Genomic DNA, 7,913 nt, shown 5'->3' with positions numbered 1-7,913 from the left:
AGTACCTTTTTGATCCCTTAGTTAGGAGGTTGGGCAGTGGAAGGGTTCCACTGCTGGAACTCAGGTTTACATGTTTTTTGACCATTTACGGTATTATTATTGTGTGTGTATTTTCTGCCCACTCTTTCTTCCTTTTCTCCTGAAATGTACATACACTCTGAAGTGATATTGCCCTGTTGCCCCTGTTAAGTGTTGACTTGATGCCATATGTAGTCCATCTGAAGAAAGCGAGGATTATACAGAGGCATTGGAGATGGGGGGGGGGGGGGGGGGGGTGAAAAAAAAATCCTGGGAATTGCACTTGTGTCCAATGTATAAATATAAATGCTGTCTATACTGTACTGCTTTTTCCAAAATAAATATTATAAAAAATAAATAAAAAATAAAGTACCTTTTTGACTCAATTAAATTCATTGATTTTTTTAAATAAATGGGGTGGCATATTTTTATCAGTTGACCTTTACTGAATTGCTTCAGTTTGAGTTCATTTGAGCACCTAAATTCAGATTTGGGCACCGTAGCATGTGGTTTTTAAGTGGTGGGCCTCGGGTCATCCTAGGGGCTAGAACAGGGGTGCCCACACATTTATGACATGAGATCTACTTTCAAAATGACCAGCTCAACAAGATCTATCCACTGAAAAAATAAATGTACCATTGCTGAAAATAGTTTAAATATATAATGTACGTGGGGGGGCTTTGGAATAGGGAGAAATTATGACAGGCAGTTTGCTGTCAAAATATGTCCTCCCCGTATTTAACTTAAACGCCCAATGCATTCTCAATGGCAATAGCACAAACTTTGGCAGTCCTACATACTTACACCTAGAAACCCCATTCAAACCTATTTAGGTTCATCTTACGGTGGACAAAGAAATCTTTGAAATGTTTCATAGTTTTAGAAATATAGTGCTTTCAAATTTGAGAAATTTATAATGGGGCTCAATGGAAGCTCTATGGCACGTCACAAAATTACTTTGGCCTAGAAACTCTATTCACACATTTTATAATTCAGCTTACTGTAGAGACACATGCTGGATCTTTTTACTTTGAAATGATTTGTAGTTTCTGAGTTATTTAACTTAAACGCCCAATGCATTCTCAATGGCAATAGCACAAACTTTGGCATGCTACTAGTCCTACGATGTAGGACTTTCCCTGGACCTTCTAGCCGCTAGAAGGTCCAGGGAAAGGCATACTCTCCAAGAGTTGGGAAAGAACATATCAAGAGAGTGGAGTGGTAGGCCCTTGGATTGACCAGTGGATGCAATGTACCCCACTTTGAGGTGTCACGTCTTAGGCCTAGATTTAGGGTAGGATTGAACCAGTCACACTGTAGCCATACAAGGGCCTAGGGTTCCCAGATTGTAAAATGTTGTTCCTCCATCTTGGGAGAGTATGTAGGCCTTTCACTGGACCTCCTAGCCACTAAGATGACCACAGGCCCACCACTTAAAGACCACATGTTAGGGTGCCCAAATCTGAAGTTAGGTGGTCAAATTACCTGAAACTGAAGCAATTCAGTAAAGGTCAACGCTTCCTCATGGGGTCATTTTAGGGCCTAGGACCTCCAGTAAAGGGTAAAATACTCTTCTTGGTTGTGGGAACAACATATCCAACGATGAGGACCCCAGGCCCAAAGATGTCCCCCTGGCAACTGTTTCAACTTTGGGTCAGCCTACATGTAAAAGTGCCCAAAGTTGAAGGGCAGAGCTTCAACTTCAGCTACCCAGTACCCAAGGTTGAAGCCCTTCAACTTTGGGCAGATCTACAAGCTCGTAGTGCGGCACCGAGTGCCACGCTACGAGCTTGTAGATCTGCTTTTTTTCAGTGGGGTACATTGAATCACTGGTCCTGGGTCAATCCAAGGGCCTATCACTCCACTCTCTTGATATGTTGTTCCCCAACTCTTGGAGAGTATTTAGGCCTTTTACTGGAGGTCCCAGCCCCTAAAATGACCCCAGGAGGAAGTGTTGACCTTTACTGAATTGCTTTAGTTTGAGTTCATTTGAGCACCTAAATTCAGATTTGGGCACTGTAGCATGTGGTTTTTTGAATAAATATATATATCCACAGATTGAGAAACTGATGTGGTATATACATTGTGGAAATCAATGGTGAGTGCTTATATTATATTTAATGGGTGTGTGTGTGGGTGCGTGCATGCGTGCGTGCGTGGGTGCATGCGTGCGTGTGTTTCTATGTGCAGGGGTGTTGCACTCTGAGTAAATAAAGACATGGAGAAACAAATATAGGCCTACAATTGACATGCTAGTCAGAGACAGCAGACATCAAACATGCAGAAAGGAAACAACTCAGAATCAGGTTTTGTTGTGTTCGCTTATGTGCTAAAAGAGTGACTTTGAGAGCTATTTACTGTTACAATGGAAGTCAATGAGAGCTGTTTCCTGTTACAATGGAAGTCAATGAGAGCTGTTTCCTGTTACAATGGAAGTCAATGAGAGCTGTTTCCTGTTACAATGGAAGTCAATGAGAGCTGTTTCCTGTTACAATGGAAGTCAATGAGAGCCTATTTTTATTTCTAATATTTACTATTAAACTGCACAACGGAGCGAAATAATTACTAGTTTGCTCATAACAAGGTAAGGGAACCAACCCTCTTTCTGAGGTCCACACATGCTACAGCAAACATATTTATTGACACTGCTTAACCATTTTGACCAGCATTGAAAGCTTGACCAGGCCTTACTTAGTAACCGTCGCTAACGTGGTATTGGCCAAGAACGGGCTTGGGTGGGACTTAGCGAACGGCTGAGATGTTTCCTATAATACTGTAGTCTGTATTGATACTGAGCTGTTTCCTATAATACTGTAGTCTGTATTGATAATGAGCTGTTTCCTATAATACTGTAGTCTGTATTGATACTGAGCTGTTTCCTATAATACTGTAGTCTGTATTGATAATGAGCTGTTTCCTATAATACTGTAGTCTGTATTGATACTGAGCTGTTTCCTATAATACTGTAGTCTGTATTGATACTGAGCTCTGTTTCCTATAATTCTGTAGTCTGTATTGATACTGAGCTCTGTTTCCTATAATACTGTAGTCTGTATTGATACTGAGCTCTGTTTCCTATAATACTGTAGTCTGTATTGATACTGAGCTGTTTCCTATAATACTGTAGTCTGTATTGATACTGAGCTGTTTCCTATAATACTGTAGTCTGTATTGATACTGAGCTGTTTCCTATAATACTGTAGTCTGTATTGATACTGAGCTGTTTCCTATAATACTGTAGTCTGTATTGATACTGAGCTGTTTCCTATAATACTGTAGTCTGTATTGATACTGAGCAATACCTCGCTAACTGTTCTCGCTATAAATCTTTTGCAACGCATGCAGGCAGACAGGCAGGCAGACAGGCAGGCAGGCAGACAGACAGACAGGAATTCAGGCAGAAAGGCAGACAGACATGAATTCAGGCGCACACACACACTGCACACACAGCACACGCACACACAGCCTAATGTATACTCACTGTGAGAGAGGACAGGTGGAGAGAGCTTGTTTACATGTTCACAGATCATTTATTTTCCACTCGTCCACATCAGGGAGTGCCTGAGTGAGTGACCGTTGAACCACAGTCTATCAGGGAGGAGCAGCAGTGGTGACCGTTGGACCAGGAAGAGTCTTTGTTTGCAGAGCCTGGGAGTCAGAGGTCGCTGAGGTGAGGTGGCGCTTGTTTTACAGGTGAGGTTAGGGTTAGGTTTAGGTTTGGTTTTTTGTGGGGTTATATATAACACCGCCCTACTAGTAGTAGCTGGCGCTGTAAAACAAACATCCCAACACAGCGCCCGACGAAACCCAGGCTCTGCAAAAAAGGTACTTCCCCATTGGACCTCAGTCTAACAAGAAGAGCAGCAGTGGTACCTGTTGGACCTCAGTCTAACATAAGGAGAAGCAGTGGTACCTGTTGGACCTCAGTCTAACATAAGGAGAAGCAGTGGTACCTGACCTCAGTCTAACAAGAGGAGCAGCAGTGGTACCTGTTGGACCTCAGTCTAACATAAGGAGAAGCAGTGGTACCTGACCTCAGTCTAACAAGAGGAGCAGCAGTGGTACCTGTTGGACCTCAGTCTAACATAAGGAGCAGCAGTGGTACCTGTTGGACCTCAGTCTAACAAGAAGAGCAGCAGTGGTACCTGTTGGACCTCAGTCTAACATAAGGAGAAGCAGTGGTACCTGTTGGACCTCAGTCTAACATAAGGAGAAGCAGTGGTACCTGACCTCAGTCTAACAAGAGGAGCAGCAGTGGTACCTGTTGGACCTCAGTCTAACATAAGGAGAAGCAGTGGTACCTGACCTCAGTCTACCAAGAGGAGCAGCAGTGGTACCTGTTGGACCTCAGTCTAACATAAGGAGCAGCAGTGGTACCTGTTGGACCTCAGTCTAACATAAGGAGCAGCAGTGGTACCTGACCCCTGTCTAACATAAGGAGAAGCAGTGGTACCTGTTGGACCTCAGTCTAACATAAGGAGAAGCAGTGGTACCTGACCTCAGTCTAACAAGAGGAGCAGCAGTGGTACCTGTTGGACCTCAGTCTAACATAAGGAGCAGCAGTGGTACCTGTTGGACCTCAGTCTAACATAAGGAGCAGCAGTGGTACCTGACCTCAGTCTAACAAGAGGAGCAGCAGTGGTACCTGACCTCAGTCTAACATAAGGAGCAGCAGTGGTACCTGTTGGACATCAGTCTAACATAAGGAGCAGCAGTGGTACCTGTTGGACCTCAGTCTAACATAAGGAGCAGCAGTGGTACCTGTTGGACCTCAGTCTAACATAAGGAGCAGCAGTGGTACCTGTTGGACCTCAGTCTAACATAAGGAGCGGCAGTGGTACCTGTTGGACCTCAGTCTAACATAAGGAGCAGCAGTGGTACCTGTTGGACATCAGTCTAACATAAGGAGCAGCAGTGGTACCTGTTGGACCTCAGTCTAACATAAGGAGCAGCAGTGGTACCTGTTGGACCTCAGTCTAACATAAGGAGCAGCAGTGGTACCTGTTGGACCTCAGTCTAACATAAGGAGCAGCAGTGGTACCTGTTGGACCTCAGTCTAACATAAGGAGCAGCAGTGGTACCTGTTGGACCTCAGTCTAACATAAGGAGCAGCAGTGGTACCTGTTGGACCTCAGTCTAACATAAGGAGCAGCAGTGGTACCTGACCTCAGTCTAACATAAGGAGCAGCAGTGGTACCTGTTGGACCTCAGTCTAACATAAGGAGCAGCAGTGGTACCTGACCTCAGTCTAACATAAGGAGCAGCAGTGGTACCTGACCTCAGTCTAACATAAGGAGCAGCAGTGGTACCTGACCTCAGGTACCCACCTCTCCCTTCTGACGCTAATGTTACTACCATGTCTACTCCATTCAGAAATAAAAGCACCTTTATCCCTCCTAGCAATCGCAATGCGTCTATTGAAACTTATTGTAGACTGGTTGAACAAGAGATAATGTCACTCTTACAAGAAAAAGATGCACACATATCTCATTGTAATCTTAATATAGACGAGAAGCAAGCTTTGCTTGATCTCAAGTCGGATAATTCCATTGTAATTAAAGAGGCTGATAAAGGGGGTGCTGTTGTTTTGCTCAATAAATCTGATTATGTCATGGAATGTCATAGACAGTTACTGGATGAAACCTCTTACACACAACTTCCCAGTAATCCTGTTGAAAACTTCAAGGGTACAGTAAATGACAAGGTTTTTTACATTCTGGTGAGATTACAAAAAGGAATTTGAATTTCTTAATAAACAGCATCCTAAGACACCAGTGTTCTATATTTTACCCAAACTTCATAAAAAACCCCAGGTCGCCCCATTATATCGGGCATCGACTCAGTAACAGCACCTCTCTCTTCTTTTGTAGACTTTTTTATTAAACCTTTTAATGAACTCCTCCCGTCCTATGTGAAAGACACAGGTCACATGATATCCATTGTTGAAAACCTTGAACCCTTAAGAGCAGATACCTTTCGTGTCACGCTGGATGTAGAGTCGCTGTACACAAATGTACCTCACGAAGGCGGCATCCAAGCCTTGGAACATTTCCTATAAGAGCGCCCTACCTCAGCCATACCCTCTAACTCATGCATTGTCAATCTGGCTGAGCTCGTACTTACACACAATTACTTCATGTTTCAGGATGACTATTTTCTACAAAAGAGGGGTGTAGCGATGGGGTCACCTATGGCCCCTAATTACGCAGGCCTGTATGTTGGGTACCTAGTGAAATCAAATATTCTCAATCCTGCTCAAAACCCATTTTTATCTAATATAACTCTTTGGAAAAGATATATAGATGACGTCTTCCTTTTGTTTAATGGTACAAGAGAACAACTTAATAACTTTTTTTTGTTTGTTAACTCATGTTCAGATCATCTGAAATTTACCATGTCTTTTGATTTTCATTCTTTGAACTTTCTGGATCTACTGATCCTCAGGGGAGAAGATGGTGTTTTATATACTGACCTCTACACTAAGCCAACTGACCGAAACGAATACCGGACATCTCACCCCGGTGAGTTGTCTTCACTTTTTGACATGTCGGGGTGAGTTGTCTGTACTTTCCGCTGGGGCGAGTTGGGCGAGAAAGTACGGACAGCTCACCCCGGAAAGTGAAGACATCTCACCGGGTGAGATGTCTTCACTTTCCGGGGTGAGCTGTCCGTACTTTCTGACATTGCGGGGTGAGTTGTCTGTACTTTCCGTGGCACCCATTACAGTAGGCATAATTCAATTTCGGATATAACTATCGGTTCCTACAGACGTGCGCAGTCACGGCTAATTATTTATTTATTTAACAGTAAAATCCGGTGAAACACTTGTAAGGAGTAGAGCGTCTCTCTCTCTCTCTCTATGCAGCATTGAGGGGGGGGGGGGGGGGGGGTCGTTTGTGGATAATGTTTGCGCTTCAAAGGCAGAGTCTCACGGCTGTACAAAGTTGCTAATTAGACGCACAACGGACGCATGATCAATCAATCACAGTTCTAATAGGCCTATACTGACTGAATTACATCTGAATAGCAAAGCAATATCGATGATGGTCTGGCTACTGCTAGTTACATTAGCATGTGAGAAAAGTGACAGCCATCTGGAGTAACCAAATTGAGAGGGGTTCAGTTCACATTTCTTCAGAAGTTTGCACACACACACACACACACACACACACACACACACACACACACACACACACACACACACACACACACACAAGCCTTGAATTCCTGGTGATCTTTTGTTTAAAGACATTTTCAACAATTTAAGATCTCCATTTTATTTATTTGCTCATTGATTTGCTGCACAAGGAAGCTACCTTGATCGACTTCCAGCTGCGTATGGTTTCAGAGAACAAGCTACGCCGCTACCAGCGAAAGCAGACCAAGGCTACACAGGGCAATCTGGCCCAGTTGTGGAAGGACTTGGAAAGGAACGATCTGACCATCATGGACATGCTAACAATTGCTTCTGAAGTGAAATCGTTAAAATGTGGCGCAAATCATTGAATATATATTTCAGAGCGAACATTTTTTAACTAAAATATTTGCTTTGGGGGGTCCCTGGAACTACATATTTTGAGATGGGGGTCCGTGGCCCAATAGAGATAATTCTGGGGGTCCTTGACATGAAAAAGGTTGAGCACCACTGACATAGAAACATGGTTTTTTCAGAAAAAAATTGCTTTTTTTTTAAATCGACCTCAGTCCAAAATGGGTTAAGTCAGAGCAGAGGTGATCCAGTGTGTGCTCAAAGTTCACATCCTGTGTACAGGTATAAAGTTCACATCCTGTGTACAGGTATAAAGTTCACATCCTGTGTACAGGTATAAAGTTCACATCCTGTGTACAGGTATAAAGTTCACATCCTGTGTACAGGTATAAAGTTCACATCCTGT

This window comes from Electrona antarctica (assembly GCF_951216825.1).
Source record: "Electrona antarctica genome assembly, chromosome: 14".
NCBI classification, from domain to species: domain Eukaryota; kingdom Metazoa; phylum Chordata; class Actinopteri; order Myctophiformes; family Myctophidae; genus Electrona; species Electrona antarctica.
This window is presented reverse-complemented; position numbering follows the sequence as displayed.